Source organism: Elephantulus edwardii, unplaced genomic scaffold (genome assembly GCF_000299155.1).
Source record: "Elephantulus edwardii isolate Elephantulus edwardi_28Jun2011 unplaced genomic scaffold, EleEdw1.0 scaffold00525, whole genome shotgun sequence".
Lineage (NCBI taxonomy): Eukaryota > Metazoa > Chordata > Mammalia > Macroscelidea > Macroscelididae > Elephantulus > Elephantulus edwardii.
Genome location: NW_006400275.1, coordinates 93,232 through 93,503, shown reverse-complemented (window position 1 = coordinate 93,503; position 272 = coordinate 93,232).

Here is a 272-nt window from a genome sequence, read left to right as displayed (position 1 = left end):
ATCATTTAACTGGTCCAGATTCCTCCCAGGACACACATGACATTTTGTTTTCTTGTCTTCTTGGATAATTCTTGGCTGTGACAGTTACTCAGACATTTCTTGTTTCTTTTATTCACAGTTTTAAAGAGTATTTTGTGGCTTTCTCCTTAAATACTATTTATCTGATATTTTCCTGGTAATTTGGAACAATTGTTAGTGGCCTAGTGATAAAAAGTTGAGCTGTTAGCCTTAATGTATGAAGTTCAAATCTGGATCCTTGGGAGCAAGACTTC